General features: G+C 43.1%; 1 long non-coding RNA gene across 1 annotated transcript; it reads left to right on the top strand.

Moving 5' to 3' along the window:
* The first annotated feature begins 4358 nt into the window (after nt 1–4358).
* LOC131381300 (uncharacterized) lies at nt 4359–14490 on the top strand. The gene is made up of 3 exons (XR_009209944.1): nt 4359–4416; nt 7371–7458; nt 14442–14490. It is a non-coding gene; the product is annotated as an uncharacterized LOC131381300 (long non-coding RNA).
* The last annotated feature ends 625 nt before the right edge of the window (nt 14491–15115 follow it).

Genomic DNA, 15115 nt, shown 5'->3' with positions numbered 1-15115 from the left:
GGTAGAAGTAATAAAGGGAAAGAGAGATGGTTGAAACTCGAGAAATAAAAAGAAGACTGCCTGCTCATCCCTGCCCTCCTGGAGAGTCTTCTTTTACTTCTAAAACCAGATTTTTCTGCTACTGATCTAATAAAGGGACTGCTGGTCTCTTATATCCATCAATACCTTCTGTGCTACCACTTGGGGACCCTTGAGTTTGCACTGGAGTCAAAACATTGTAGGGAACCCAGGCACGGCCCTATCCACTAGGGGTGACAGAGTTAAATGTTAAAATCTCTTTGGGACATTTTTGCAATATCTAGCAACATTATTTTTTTAATCGTGGTAAATTTATACATAACTTAAAATTTACCATTTTAACCATTTTAAGCATATGGTTCAATAGTATTATGCACATTGACATTGTTGTGCTATTATTACCATCATCCATCTCTAGAAGTTTTTCATCTTCCCAATTTCTTCCCCCCACAACCATTGGCAGTCACTATTCTACTTTCTGTCTGCATGAATTTAACTATTCTACTCATGTAAGTAGAAATGTACAATATTTGTCCTCTTGTATCTGGCTTATTTCACTCGGTAGAATATCTTCAGTCTGTCCATGTTATTGCATGTGTCTGAATTTCATTTCTTTTTAAGGCTGAATATTCCCTTTTATGTATATACAACATTTTGTTTATCCATTTGTTATGGTTTTGCTGTGTCCCCACCCAAATCTCATCTTGAATTGTAGCTCCCATAATCCCCACATGTTGTGGGAGGGACCCAGTAGAAGGTAATTGAATCATGGGGGCAGGTTTTCCCCATGCTATCCTTGTGATAGTGAATAAGTCTCACAAGATCTGATGGTTTTATAAAGGGCAGTTCCCCTGCGTATGTTCTCTTGCCACCATGTAAGACGTGCCTTTGCTCCTTCTTCACCTTCTGCCGTGTTTGTGAGGCCTCCCCAGCCATGTGTGAGTCCATTAAACCTCTTTTTTTATTTGTTTGTTTTGTTCTGAGACAGAGTTTCACTCTTGTTGCCCAGGCTGGAGTCCAATGGCTCGATCTCAGCTCATGGCAACCTTTGCCTCCCAAGTTCAAGGGATTCTCCTGCCTCAGCCTCCCAAGTAGCTGAGATTACAGGCATGCACCACTATGCCTGGCTAATTTTGTATTTTTAGTAGAGATAGAGTTTCTCCATGTTGGTCAGGCTGGTCTCCAACTCCCAACCTTAGGTGATCTGCCCACCTTGGCCTCCCAAAGTGCTGGGATTACAGGCGTGAGCCACCGTGCCCGGCCAAACCTCTCTTTCTTTATAAATTACCCAGTCCCAGGTAATTCTTCATAGCAGGATGAAAATGAACGAATACACCATTCATCCACTGATGCCTATCAACATTTAAAATGAACATACTCTTTTGATCCAGCAAGTCTATTTCAAGGACTTTGTCCTATGCATATACTTGCGTATATACACAAAGATGGTATTTGTAGAAGACCCTCTTGGTTGCTACCCAATAGACATTTCATCCTTTCTTCTTGCCAAGGACCTTGAGTTTCTTCAGGTATCAGGATGTTCTGTGATCAGGACAAGCCTGTTCTTCCACAGCTCCAGGGATTAATCTTAACTGGTATAAGCCAATAAGAGTAATTATTTCCCTCTTTAACAGTGATTGGTTTATGGATGGGTATGTTCTAGCTAATGATTTGTGAAGAGAAGTCTGTGGCAGGGCTTCTGGGAAAAGTTTTCCTCCCTGAGAAAAAGAGATGTGAGAGAAGAAATTGATTTCTTGTCTTTGAACAGCTGAATCATGATGGGATGGCTGGAACAGTACATGCCATCTTACTTCCAAACCTAGGGCAAAAAATCAAACACTCTGAAGATGGCAAGAGAAATATGGAAAACACTTGGTCCCTTAATGATATTGTTGGACCACTAAATTAACTCATCCTGGGACCACCTAGCTGCAGATCTCTTGTTATGTAAGATAATAAATCCTATGGTTTACTTACAGTTGGGTGTTCTGTTATTTTCATTCTAAAACACTAATTGATACAGTGTTTATTGCAGCATTGTTTGTAATAGTGAACACCCTAAATGTTAATCAATAGAGGACTCATTAAATAAATTATGTAACATCCATACAATAAAATACTATGCAGTTGTAAATAAAAAGAAGTGGATTTATATGCGGATATGGACTAAGATCTAAGAAATAGTGAATAGGGGCTGGGCACGGTGGCTCACGCCTGTAATCCCTCTGCCTTGGGAGGCCAAGGCAGGTGGATCATGAGGTCAGGAGATAGAGACCATCCCGGCTAACACGGTGAAACCCTGTCTGTTCTAAAAAATACAAAAAATTAGCTGGGCGTGGTGGCGGGTGCCTATAGTCCCAGCTACTCTGGAGGCTGAGGCAGGAGAATGGTGGAGCTTGCAGTAAGCCGAGATTGCGCCACTGCACTCCAGCCTGAGCGACAGAGCAAGACTCTGTCTCAAAAAAAAAAAAAAAAAGAAAAAAGAAATAGTGAATAGGAATAGCAAAGTACATAAACATTTCTAAGTAGGCTCCTGTTTGTGTGTTAAAAAATATACGCATATATACGTTTGTGTAAATACAGAAAATTTATGCAAGTGTATGCAACAAATTTTTAATAAGGTACCTCTGGGGAATGAGGCTAGGAGTACCAGGACGGAAGGGAGACTTACTTTTTATTTTATGCTTCTCTTTAAAGTTTGTATTTTTATACTGAGATCATGTATTACTCTTTCAATTTAAAAAGAAAGTTCAAAACCACTATCACCATAGCAAAAACACTAATATCAGTTCAGAGTGTAAACTGCCAACTTCCAGGCACTGTCTTTTGCAGTGAGCCAGCCACGGATCTGCTTAAAGCTGATAGAGGCTTGGCTTCAGAAGGTAGAGGCAGGACTTTCAAAAGAGGCACATCGTAGGTGGAATCTGGTCCAAGAAAATTTATCCCCAAACAGGGTTAATTGAGCCCCCTGTTTTGTCTTTTGTAACTACCCTAAGGCTGATATTCAGCTAGGATACATTGGCATGGGCATATCATTTATAACTGGGGTCCATTCTGACTGGGCTGGTCCCCTTTCAGAGTATTTTGTGCCCATGAGGGACCAGCTGTTAAATATCTTGAATATCGTGTCTAACCTGTTCCACTCAGTATGCCTACCTCTTCTTGTGCCTTCAACCATCTGAAGATGTCCTTAACTGTTGGTTAGTAACCTTGTCTCCTGATAGTGAACATTTTCGGGGATGTATTTGGCCGCAGGTAATATAATACCAACTAAAATAGCTTCAACAATATACAGTTTTTGGGCTGGGCATGGTGACTCATGCCTGTAATCCCAGCACCTTGGGAGGCTGAGGCAGGAGGATTGCTTGAGTCCAGGAGTTCGAGACCAGCCTGGGCAACAAAGTGAGACCTTGTCTCTATAACAAACAAAAAAAGTAGCCATGCATGGTGGCATGTGCCCATGGTCCCAGCTACTCAGGAGCCTGAGGCAGGAGGATCGCTTGAGCCTGGGAGGTTGAGGCTGCAGTGAGCTGTGATCACACCACAGCTTGGGCAACAGAGTGAGACCATGTCTCAAAACAAACAAACAAACAAACAAACAAACAAGCAAACAATACAGTTATTTTGTATAACAAGTCTGGTTAGTAGTGGGCAGTTTTGGGGTTAATCGGGTGGCTCAGTAGTGTCATTGGAGACCAGGAGCCTTCTCACTTTTCTTTCTGCCATCTCGGCATGTTGACAAATCTCCCCGGCGGCCATCAGATGGCTGCTGTAGCACTGAGTATTATCTTCACATGACAGCACCCTCACAAGATGGTTAAGGAAGAGGATATAGTGGACCTTTTCCTCTTGTGATTCTTTCTCTTATTTTTAACAAATGAGTAAAATCTTCCCTAACAGCTATGAGTAGGTGTCCACTTGTGTTTTGTTTTGTTTTGTTTTGAGACAAAGTCTCGCTCTGTGGCCCAGGCTGGAGTGCAGTGGTGCGATCTTGGCTCACTGCAACCTCCACCTCCCAGGTTCAAGCAACTCTTCTGCCTCAGCCTCCTGACTAGCTGGGACTACAGGCGCACACTACCATGCCCGGCTAATTTCTTGTATTTTAATAGAGATGGGGTTTCACTGTGTTGCCCAGGCTGGTCTCAAACTCCTGAGCTCAGGCAATCCACCTGCCTCAGCCTCCCAAAGTGCTAGGATTGCAGGTGTGAGCCACCGTGCCTGGCCCCACTTGTGTTTTATTAGCCAGAACTAAGTCATGTGACTACCCTTAGACCAACCAATTGCTGACAATGAGGATGAGCTTTGGACTAATTATGATTAATCTTTTTCAGTTGTGCATACTGACCCTGAATCAAATCAGGTTTCTGCCTACAAGAAGGAAGAAGAAATGGCAGCTAGGTAAGTAATCAGCTATGACTGGCACTAATACCTCTTTAGTTTGTGTTCTCTTTAACTTGGAATTCCATCAATAGTCTGTTACTCAGCTGGGCACGGTGGCTCACACCTGTAATCCCAGCACTTTGGGAGGCCAAGGCAGTGGATAGCTTGAGCCTGGGAGCTTGAGACCAGCCTGGCCAACATGGCGAAACCGCGTCTCTACAAAAATTAGCCAGGTGTGGTAGCTTGTGTCTGTAGTCCCAGCTACTCTGGAGGCAGAGGTTGCAGCAATCAGAGATGGTGCCATTGCACTTCAGCCTATGTGACAGAGTGAGACCCTGTCTTAAAAAAAAAAAAAAATAGTAGTCTGTTGCTTCTTTCTTTCCGTTTTGAAATAATGTTCATGTGTTTCTTATTATAAAAGTAATGTATGCTCATTGCTAATTAAAGGGAATATAGAATACACGGAGAAAATAAATCAACGTGTGTGTGTGTGTGTGTGTGTGTGTGTGTTTGTATGTATTAGGGTTCTCCAAATTAACAGAACCTATATGATATATATGTTAATTTATTTATTTATTTCTGAGATAGAGTCTTGCTCTGTCGCCCAGGCTGGAGTGCAGTGGCATGATCTCAGCTCACTGCAACCTCTGCCTGCCAGGTTCAAGCAATTCTCCTGCCTAAGCCTCCCAAGTATCTGGGATTACAGGTGCTCACCACCATGCCTGGCTAATTTTTTATTTTTAGTAGAGACAGGGTTTCACCATGTTGGCCAGGCTGGTCTTGAACTCCTGACCTTAAGTGATGTGCCTGTCTCGGCCTCTCAAAGTGCTGGGACTACAGGCATGAGCCTCCATACCCGGCCTGAACCAATATGATATATATGGATATATAGGAAGATATATATTGTGACGGATTGGTTCACGTGATCGTGGAGGCTGAGAAGTCCCATAATCTGCCATAGGTAAGCTGTAGATTGTGACATTGTGGTAAAATAAGAAATACATATTTGTTCTCTGTCCCTGGTTCCTGGCACAGAGCCCCCAATCCCTTGGAATTCCTGGGTGATAGGAGGATCTTTTGTTCTAATTAGGTGACTCTTGGTGGGCTTCTGGATGGGAGTTGGTCACCAGAAAGACCAAGCCATGATTAGAAGCTTAGAACTTTCAGCTTCAACCCCCATCCTCTGGGAGGGTGAGAAGGACTGGAGACTGAGTCAATAATCCATCATGCCTATGTGATAAAGCTGCTATAAAAATCCCTGAACTATGGGATTCAGAGAGCTTCCTCGTTGCTGAACACATGTAGGTACCAGAGGGTGGTGTGCTGACAAGGGCACGGAATCTCCATGCCCCTTCCTACATACCTCACCCTATGCATCTCTTCTCTTTGGTTGTTCTTCTGTATCCTTTTTAAGGTCCTTTATAATAAATGGGTAAACATAAATAGTTTCCCTGAGTTTTGTAAGCCACGCTAACAAATTAATTGAACCTGAGGAGGGATTAATGGAAACTCCCAATTTATGGCTGGTTGGTCAGATGTACAGTCACAACCTGGAGAATTTGTGACTGGCATCTGAAGTGGGGGCACTCTTCTGGGACTTCTTGTGGGACTGAGCCCTTAACCTGTGGTATCTGACGCTAACTCCAGGTAGATAATGTCAGAATTGAGTTAAATTGGGTATACCTAGTTGGCACCTGATGGAGAATTGGCTGATGACACACATTTTGGTGACTAGAGGTGAAGTATTGAGCGGTGAGTGTGTGAGGGTAGGGAAAGCAATTTGGTTTTTCCTGTCTCAGAGACCAGGAGAGTTGGTGATGTAGTTCCAGTCCAAGCCCAAAGGCCCGAGAACCAGGGAAGCCAATGGTATAAGTCCCAGTTCTAAGCCAAAGACCTAAGAACAGGGTAGAGGGTGGGGTGTGGTGGATGGCGTGTATCCTGGTCAGAGTCTGAAGGCCTAAGAAGTGGGAGGCTGATGGTTCAAGTCCCGGTCTAAGTCTGAAGGCCTAAGAACTGGAAGCACTGATGTCTGAGGGCCTGAGAAGATGGATATCTGAACTTTAGCTGAGAGAATGAATTCACCCTTCCTCCGCCTTTTCATTCTATTTGGGTTCTCAACAGATTGGATCATGCCCACCCACGTTGGTGAGGGTATCTTCTTTACTCAGTCTGCTGATCCTGATGCTACTCTCTTCCAGAAACATTCTCACAGACACACCCAGAGAGAATGTTTTACCAGTTAGCTATACATTCCTAAGCCCAGTCAAACTGAGACATAAAATTAACCATCACAGAATGTATGTGTATGTGCATATATATATGTGTGTGTGTGTGTGTGTGTGTGTGTGTGTATGATGATCTAGTTTAGTATCTCTGTGTGTGTGTGTGTGTGTGTCTATGATCTAGTTTAATATCCTATCTATTTTCACTTAACATTTCCTGATGAACTTGCTGTCTCCCCTCTTGGTCCCAGCCCCCTCTTCACACTTGTCCAAAATAAGGAAAAGAAGCACAGAATACATCATAAATCTCAGTGAAGTGATTAATTAGATCAAAGTCACTTTTGATTTGGAAATGTCCTTGTTTCGTCGCTCCTGACTGGTCTCCACATGGGCATGCCATCTTAACACTGTCCACTGAAGAGCACCCTCCTGGGTTCCAAGGACATTTGGACACCTGGGTGCAACATGAGAATGAGGGAACATACTCTTCTCCAGGCTGTCTAGAGCTTGACATTGGGACTGACCACACCTTCATGTAGAAACTTGGCCTCACCCTTGCAGGCCTGACAGAGTTTTCCGCACCTAAATCTCAGCTTGAATTGTAACTCCTACAATCTCTATGTGTTGCAGGAGGGACTCAGTGGGAGGTAATTGAGTCATGGGGGCGGTTCTTTCTCATGCTGTTCTCGTGATAGTGAATAAGTCTCACGAGATCTGATGGGTTTTATAAAGAGGAGTTTTTCTGCACAGGTTTTGCCTGCCGCCATCTACCTAAGACATGACTTGCTCCTCCTTGCCTTCTGCCATGATTGTGAGGCCTCCCCAGCCATGTGGAACTGTAAGTACATTAAACCTCTTTCTTTCGTAAATTGCCCAGTCTTGAGTATATCTTTATTAGCAGCATGAAAATTCTGCTAATAAACACCTATATCTCCAAACAAGCTGATAGCTTCAACTGTTATATAAAGTATACATATGCTCAGTGTTGGTGAGAGGGGTTAATCTCTGTCTTCATGAAACATTGTTCATTCCTTCAGTGTGTCCTTATGTTGGATTATAGGGAGCTGTGCACAGGAGTCTCTCTTGCTAAGCTGGACCTCTGGGAGCCACAGATGGGAAACCGTTTGCTCTTCGCATAAGTTCCCTGATTATTCAATGTGTCCCCAGTATACTGTCACTTCAGGAGGCTTTACTTTAGAAGAAACATGGTCTATGATGGTGCTATGGATTATCTGTCTTTGTTGTTGTTTATTTGTTTTTTGAGACTAAGTCTCGCTCTGTTGCCCAGGCTGTAGTGCAGGGGTGCAATCTCGGCTCATTTAAACCTCTGCCTGCCAGGTTCAAGTGATTCTCCTGCCTCAGCCTCCACAGTAGCTGGGATTACAGGCACCCACCACCATGCCTAGCTAATTTTTGTATTTTTAGTAGAGATGGGGTTTCACCATGTTGGCCAGGCTGGTCTTGAACTTCTGACCTCAAGTGATCTGCCCACCTTGGCTTCCCAAAGTGCTGGGATTACAGGCTGTTTTTCTTAATGTATAGTTAATTTTGGTTACAGAGCTGGCAGAGACAAATGCCTGCTGGCAATAGGATTTAGACCTATTATCTGAGGACGGTTCCTCAAAGCTCAAAGTGAAGGAAAAAAGAGATAAAAGCAGATCTTTTCTTGCAATTCTATTCCTTCAGGCCATGAAACTTAAATGTCATCTTTTAGGTAATGGAAAGCCATGAAAGGCTTTAACCTCAACTCTATGAGGACCTCCTTGGCAACATGTGGCAGATTATATTTTCCAAAGATGGCCACAATGTCTCCCATCCCCCATACCTTTCTGCAATGTGACCTTGTCATTCCCTCATCAAGAGGTGGATTGAATTCTCCCATTGAATCTGGCTGGCCTTAGTGATTCCCATGTGAGGTTACCAGATTTAGTAAATGAAAATGCATGATGCCCAGTTGAATTTGAATTTCAGATGAACAACAAATGGCATTTGTTATATAGAAGTATGTCTCATTAATATAGTTTGGATGTTTGTCTCCACGCAAACCTCATGTTGAATTGTAATCTGCAATGCTGGAGGTGAGGCCTAGTGGGAGGCATTTGGGTCGTGGGGGCAGATCCCTCATTTCTTGGTGATGTCTTTGTGATAGTGAGTGAGTTCTCAAGAGATGTGGTCATTTAAAAGTGTGTGGCACCTCCCTCCAACTTTCTCTTGCTCTTACTTTTACCATGTGAAGTGCCTGCTCCTGCTTCATCTTGTGCCATGAATAAAGGTTCCAGAGGCCTCCCCAGAAGCAGATGCCAGAACTATGTTTCCTGTAAAACCTCAGAACCCTGAGCCAATCAAACCGTTTCTTCTTATAAGTGACCCAGCCTTAGGTATTTCTTTATAGTAATGCAAGAATGGCTTAATACAGACAATTGGTAGTTGGAGTGGTGCATTGCTATAAAGATACCTGAAAATGTGAAAGCAGCTTTGGAGCTGGGTAACAGGCAGAGGTTGGAAGAATTTGGAGGGCTTAGAAGAAGACAGGAGGATAAGGAAAAGTTTGGAACTTCTTAGAGACTGGTTAAATGGTTCTGACCAAAATGCTGATAGTGATATTGACAGTGAAATCCAGGCTGACAAGGTCTTAGATGGAAATGAGGAACTTATTGGGACTTGAAGCAAAGGCTGTGCCTGTTATGCCTTAGCAAAGAGCTTGGCTGCATTCTGTTCATGCTCTAGGAATGTGTAGAAGTTTGAATTAAAGAGAGTTGATTTAGGGTATCTGGCAGAGCATTCAAGAGGTAGCCTGGTGGCTTCTAACAGCCTAGCTACACTCAAATGTAGAAGCAAGTAAATGACTTAAAGTTGGAACCTATATTTAAAAGGGAGACAGAGCATAGAGAAAATTTGCAGCCTGATCATGTGGCAGAGAAAGAAAATGCTTTTTCTGGAGGGGAATTCAAGCAGGCTGTGGAGCAACCACTTGCTAGAGAGATTTGCATGACTGAAAAAGAGCCAAGTGTTAATAGCCAAGACAATGGGAAAAAGGCCTTGAAGGCATTTCAGAGACCTTCAGGCAACCCCTCCCATCACAGCCTCTGAGGCCTAGAAGGACTAAATGGTTCTGGGGGCCAGGCCCAGGGCCCTGCTGTTCTATGCAGCCTTGGGACACTCCTTTCCACATCCTGGCTGCTCTAGCTCCAGCCTTGGCTCAAAGGGCCGCAGATACTTCTCATGCTGTCACTTTGGAGAATACAAGTCTCTGTAAGCCTTGGTGGCTTCCACATGGTGTTAAGCCTGCGGGTGCACAGAGTGCAAGAGTGAATGAGGCTTGGCACCCTCTACCTAGATTTCAGAGAATGTAGGAAAAGCCCAGGTGCCCAGTCAGAAGACTACTGCAGGGGCAGAGCCCCACAGAGAACATCTACTGGGGCAGTGTGGAGGGGAAATGTGGGGTTGGAGCCCCTACACAGTCTCCACTGGGGCACTGCCTAGTGGCATTGTGAGAAGGGGGCCACTGCCCTCCAGATCCAAGAATGATAGATCCACCAGCAGCTTACACCTTGTGCCTGGAAAAGCTGCAGGCTCTCAACAACCTGTTAGAGCAGCTTAAGGGCTGGACCCTGTAAAGCCACAGAGGTGGAGCTGCTCAAGGCCTTGAGAGCCCAGCCCTCACACCAGTGTGCTTTGGATGCGGGACATGGAGTCAAAGGAGATTATTTTGGAGCCTTACGATTTAATGACTGCCCTGCTAGGGTTTGGATTTGCATGGGCTCTGTAGCCCCTTTCTTTTGGCTGATTTCTCCCTTTTGGAATGGGAGTATTTACACAATGCCTATGCCCCCATTGTATCTTGGAAGTAAATAACTTCTTTTTAATTTTATAGGTTCACAGATGGAAGGGACTTGCCTTTTCTCAGATGAGAATTTGGACTTTGGACTTTTGAGTTAGTGCTAGAATGAGTTAAGACTTTGGGGAACTATTGGGAAGGTATGATTTTATTTTACAATGTGAGGACACAAGATCTGGCAGGGGCTGGGGCAGAATGATATATTTTGCATGTCTGTCCCTGCTCAAATCTCATGATGAATTGTAGTCTGCAGTGCTGCAGGTGGGGCCTGATGGGAGGTATTTGGGTCATGGGGATGGATCCCTCATGGCTTGGTGCTGTTTTCAAGATAGAGAGTGAGTTCTTGACACATCTGGTCATTTAAAAGTGTGTGGCACCTCCCCTCCCACTCTCTCTTGTTCCTGCTTTTACCATGAAGTGTCTGCTCCTGCTTCATCTTCTACCATGAGTAAAAGCTTCTTGAGGCCTCCTCAGATGCTGAGCAGATGCTGGCACCATGTTTCCTATAAAGCTTGCAGAACCATAAGCCAGTTAAACCTCTTTTCTTTGTATTTCTTTGTAGGAATGCAAGTACAGCCTAATACACCCATGCAATATTTGTATTTTATCTGGCAAACCCTACTGGCACGTAACCAATAGAATGTGGCAGAAGGGATGCACATGACTCAAGGATGGATTACAAGAAGCCTTGAGCTTCCACTTTGATCTGTTAGAACTCTCACTCTCCTGATGCTTCTCTTAGGACACTCTCTCTAGCAGCCATGGTATGAGAAGCCAAAACCAGTCAAAGATCTCAGTTGAGTCCAGCCTTCAAGTTATGCCAGCCCAGGCACCAGGCATTTGAGTGAGGAAGCCTCCAGAACAGGCTTTCCAAAAGAACTTTTTACAGTCATGGAAATGTTTAATATCTGTACTGTCCAATGTGGTAGACACTAGCCACATGTGACTAGCAAGCCTTAAAATGTGATCAGTGCCACCTAGTAACTAAATTTTAAATTGTATTTAATTTTAATTCACATTTAAATAGCCACATGTGACTAGTGGCTACTGTACTGGACAGTGCAGTTCTCGATGATTTCAGCACCCAGCCTTTGGAGTCACCCCTACCTGTTTGCATCTTCCTAGCTGAGGACTCAAGCACTATGGTGCAGAGAAAAGACACCCAAGAGTGCCCTGTTCAAATGCTCAACTTGCAGAATCTGGGAGCATAATAAAATGATTGTTTTATGTTGCTAAGCTTGGGGTGGTTTATTCTGTAGCAATAGATAATCAGAACAAGGCGACATGTGCTAAGAAGAGACTAAGTAGAAGAGGGTTCCAAAATTAAAGGCCCCAGGGCCAGGAAGTGAGTTAATGAAGAGAATAGGCCTGGAGACTATGGCCAAGGCCCAGGTTGGTGGAAGATCTGAGATCTGGGCTCTACTTCTTACTATCAGGGAGATCTCAAGCTAGTTTTTTTTTTTTTTTTTTTTGGTGAGATGGAGTCATGCTCTGTCGCCCAGGCTGGAGTACGGTGGCGTGATCTCAGCTCACTGCAAGCTCTGCCCCCGGGTTCACGCCATTCTCCTGTCTCAGCCTTCCGAGTAGCTGGGACTACAGGTGCCCGCCACCACGCCTGGCTAATTTTTTGTATTTTTAGTAGAGATGGGGTTTCACCGTGTTAACCAGGATGGTCTTGATCTCTTGACCTGTGATCTGCCCGCCTTGGCCTCCCAAAGTGCTGGGATTACAGGCATGGGCCACCGCTCCCGGCCTTCAAGCTATTTTTAACTGGGCTCTACTTGTTACTAGTAGGGAGATCTCAAGCTACTTTTAACTTTAACCCTCAATTTCTTTCTTTCTTTTTTTTTTTTTTTTGAGACAGAGGAGTTTCACTTATGTTGCTCAGACTGGAGTGCAATGATGCGATCTTGGCTCAATGCAACCTCTGCCTCCTAGGCTCAAGCGATTCTCCTGCCTCAGCCTCCATAGTGGCTGGGACTACAGGAGCACACCACTATGACTGGCTAATTTTGTGTTTTTAGTAGAGATGGGATTTCATCATGTTGGCCAGGCTGGTCTTGACCTCTTGACCTCAGGTGATCCGCTGCCTTGGCCTCCCAAAGTGCTGGGATTACAGACATGAGCCACCACGCCCCGCCTAATCCTCAATTTCTTAACCTACAAAGTGGGACTAAAATACCTACACAGGTTGGCTGAACATGTTGTTGGAAGATCAAGTGAGCCTGTGATAGGAGAACACATTGTTTGTTCATCACATCAGAATCTACCTCTCTTATACCTGCTCAGTCCTCAACTCTGCAATAGCTTTGAAAACCGGCCATCAAAGCTCTCATTTCACTTGCAAGAACTCGAGTCTTAGGAGCCAAATTCTTACTACACACACATTGATCTTGAATTGAGTTGCTCCGGAAAATTGTCAACTGCAACAGAAAAATCAACATTTTTTGGGCACAATTTAGATGAAAACTCACTGTTAAAAGAAATCTCATTGTTTTTCTGTGGATTCTGTGTGCTCAGTTTCTATGACACCTTCAACTCTGTGTACTTGGCTAAAGCTGGTTTCCAATAACAGTCATCCAGGTGGTCTTGGGAGGCAAAGCCCACTTGTCTGGATGGACTTGCTTCAGGGACTGGGCATCTGTGTTTGGGGTCTCAATGCCCTCTTAGATGTTGGGAGCATCAAGGGAATTGTTGCTTGAAACTGAATTCTGGCTGAGAAGGAGGAGTGAGCTCACGTGTAATATCTAGGGAAAAACATGTGAAATGTGTGTAGTCAATACACACTAGACTTTAGGAAGAATGATTTCAAAAAAGGTCAAGAGAAAGATAAATAGTTATAGGCATGATCCCATGTTTGAATGGAAAGAGTGGGGACTTTAGAATGAGGCAGCCTTGGGTTTGAACTCTGGTTCTGCCACTTACAGCTTCAATGATCTCTGAGACAGTTTTCTTATCTGTACAAGGGGTATCATACCTACCTCATAGGGAATTGTGAAGAGTAAATTAGGACATAACAATACAGATATTTAATCATTTAAAATAAATATAAAAATATTCAATATACAATACAATAAATCAAACAGATATTCAATACATACATAGATGTTTGGTAAATACAGAACTCCCTCCAAAGAGAAGGTGGCTCAGGAAGGCTGGGGGCTCTTGAAAATAAAGTGGGACAACACAACAGCCAATCATCTTGGTGAGGAAGGAAAAGGCAAGCAGCAAAAGCTGTCAGAAATCAAACAGGAATGTGGTTCCGCTTTTCCACCTACAAAGAAGCAAAGATGAAAACGAGTAAAAATGTGCAGTGTTGAAGATGATTTAGGGGCTTGCATTCCCTCTCCCTTCTGAGTGGGAAGGTAAATCCCACATACTTCTGGAGGCCAATTCGACAATTTCTTAATATCTTAAAAATCCAGCAGTCCTCTTTCTTGAAATGTATCTTAAGGGAATAATTAGAAAAGTTAACCAAAAAGAATATTCAAGGGTGCTGTTGATTAATACCAGAAAACTAGAAACAGCCTAAATATCTAACAATGATAAATTGGCTAAATAATTGCTTTAACTATATAAGAAAATAATGTAGCCATAAACGTAGATGATGTAGATCTGTATTTATTGACACAGATTGATATTCAAAAAATGTAATGTGACAATGCAGGCTAGCAAATAATATGAATAATATATATCTAAAAGTACATATTTGTTTAATGTTGACCTGGAAATATACCTGCTATGGTTTGAATGTATCCCCCAAATTTCATGTGTTAGAAATTTAATCCCTAATGTAGAGGTGTTGAGGGGTGGGATCTTCAAAAGGTGTTTAGGTCATGAAGGTTCTGTCCTCATGAATGGATTTATGCTATTACCACAGGAGTGGGTTCATTATTGTTGGAGTGGGTTCCCTATTGAAGGATGAGTTCAATCCCTTTTTGTCTCTTTCTAACTCTCTCACTTTCCACTATGGGATCATGCAGCAAGAAAACTCTCACCAGATGCCAGCCCTTCAATTTTGGATTTCCCAGCCTCCAGAACTGTAAGCCAATAAATTTCTATTCATTATAAATTACCCAGCCTGTTGTATTCTGTTATAGCAACATAAAATGGATGAAGACAATGTCTATCTTCATATTAATTGCTTAAGTTGGTCGGTGGATAGGATGTGCTTTTAATTGATATATAATTCACATACCATAAACTTCACCACTTTAATGTATACAATTCAGTGTTTTTTAGTATATTCACAGAGTTGTGCAATGATCATCACCATCTCATTCCATTTTCATCCTGAAAGAATATTTTCACAACCTGAAAAAGAAACCCCATATCCATTAGTAGTCACTTCTCTTCCAAGTCCTTGGAAACCACTAACCTACATGCTCTCTCTATAGATTTGCCTATTCTGGACACTTCACGTACATGGAATCATACAATATGTGACCTTTCATGTCTGAATTCTTTTAGCATAATGTCTTCAAGGCACATCCACATTGTAGCATGTCAGTACTTCATTCTTTTCTATTGCCAAATAATATTACATTGCCATATTTTGTTTAGTCATTCATCAGATGACGGACATTTGAGTTGTGTGTACCTTTTGGCTATCATGAATAATGCTCCTATAAACATTTGAGTACAACTTTTGTGTGAA

This window comes from Hylobates moloch, unplaced genomic scaffold (genome assembly GCF_009828535.3).
Source record: "Hylobates moloch isolate HMO894 unplaced genomic scaffold, HMol_V3 SCAFFOLD_15, whole genome shotgun sequence".
Lineage (NCBI taxonomy): Eukaryota > Metazoa > Chordata > Mammalia > Primates > Hylobatidae > Hylobates > Hylobates moloch.
Note: the sequence above shows the minus strand (reverse complement) of the source record. Positions and strands in the feature narration are given on the sequence as shown.